The sequence below is a fragment of the Panulirus ornatus genome, chromosome 59 (assembly GCF_036320965.1).
Source record: "Panulirus ornatus isolate Po-2019 chromosome 59, ASM3632096v1, whole genome shotgun sequence".
In the NCBI taxonomy this organism is placed as follows: Eukaryota; Metazoa; Arthropoda; class Malacostraca; order Decapoda; family Palinuridae; genus Panulirus; species Panulirus ornatus.
This window is the reverse complement of record NC_092282.1, coordinates 1,904,707-1,906,679: the sequence shown is the minus strand read 5'-3', so window position 1 is coordinate 1,906,679 and position 1,973 is coordinate 1,904,707.

Sequence of the window (1,973 nt, the reverse complement as noted above, 5' to 3'; positions counted from 1 at the left end):
AAAAGTTATGAGCAAATTTTGATGAATTTTTCAGGGAAAGCCAGAAATGACACAAGGACCAATTGATTAGATTTTGGAAGTGATCCGAATCATTGTCTAGATCCAGGACACCATTACGGAAACATCAATTTTTATGAATAACTATTGAACTAATAATGATATCAATGTGATTCCAAATGCCAAAGATATGTTCTCATGGTCAAGAAATCTAAATCTTTAAGATCCGAATCATTGTCTGGATCCAGGACACCATTAAGGAAATAACAATTTTTGTGAATGACTATTGAACTAATAATGATATCCATGTGATTCCAAATGGCAAAGATATGTTTTCATGGAAAAAATCTAAATTTTTAGGATTTAACAATGCCATATGAGCAAACTTAAATTCATTAAACTCTTAAAGACTTAAGTTAAAGACTTACTTGATCAAACTTCTAACATAGAATTGGTAATACAACTGATAGCAAATAGTTGAAAAGTTGGCAAGTTTCTTTTTTATCTCACAAAATCAAACTGTTAAAAATATCAATCAGGTAGCATATGTCAAAAAACAAACCTGTTGAGTGGCGCCCCCCTTAAAGTGGTGCCTGGGGCACCTGCCTTACCTCTAGCACAGTGCTTTTAGAGGCTCTTACCTATTGTTCCTACCAACTAATTCTATTTCCATTCAATTAGAATGTATAAACAATGCATCTGTGACATTTGTATTGTCAGAGTCCAAGTTTAATATTGTCTAAGGGTCTGAAACTCATATATTTTCAAAGTATATATACTCCATGTTTTTTTCTTAGTGGTTATAGGATCATTGTTTGTAAATTTATGCAAGGGTGTGCAAAATGCTTGCAAGGAGTACTTGTCCCAACTATGGTGTATGGATGTAAAACCCAAGTTTATGCAGTCTCTTACCTACAACAAGTTTTGGTACTCCAAATGACTAAACAGGGAACTATAGTCACAAACTGTTTTGCCTGGGTAGAATAGAGAACAGCTGAAGCGAGCATAAATGTAAACATAATTTCAGAGCAAGAAGCATGGAAAGGGTATATCTTTCTTTCTTTCACACTATTCGCCATTTCCCGCATTAGCGAGGTAGTGTTAAGAACAGAAGACTGGGCCTTTGAGGGAATATCCTCACCTGGCCCCCTTCTCTGTTCCTTCTTTTGGAAAATTAAAAAAATAATGAGAGGGGAGGATTTCCAGCCCCCCGCTCCCTCCCCTTTTAGTTGCCTTCTACGACACGCAGGGAATACATGGGAAGTATTCTTTCTCCCCTATCCCCAGGGATAGGAAAGGGTATATATATATATATATATATATATATATATTTTTTTTTTTTTTTTTTTTTTTTTTTTTTTTATACTTTGTCGCTGTCTCCCGCGTTTGCGAGGTATATATATATATATATATATATATATATATATATATATATATATATATATATATATATATATATATATATATTTTTTTTTTTTTTTTTTTTTCATACTATTCGCTATTTCCCGCGATAGCGAGGTAGCGTCAAGAACAGAGGACTGGGCCTTTGAGGGAATATCCTCACCTGGCCCTCTTCTCTGTTCCTTCTTTTGGAAAATTAAAAAAAAGTGCTCAGGCCTTTCTTTCTTCGTCTATCTCCCAGCACTACCTCGCTGACATAAGAAACAGTGATCAAGTATAATAATAATAATAATAATAATAATAATAATAATAATAATGATAATAATAATAATGATAATAATCAAAAACTGTATAGATGACAATAAAAAGAATGTACTGTACCAGCTGTGCAGTCCATATTTTGCAAAAAAGTATACAAACCTAAACAAGTTTTCATTGAATAACTATCAAAGTAAAAATTAGGTATGTACAAAAATGAATAAAATATGAATGATAAAAGTCACGAAAGTAAAAAGGGAACATAAAAAATTATGACCACAATTTTCATTATAGTGTCAAAGGTATGAAAGAAATAC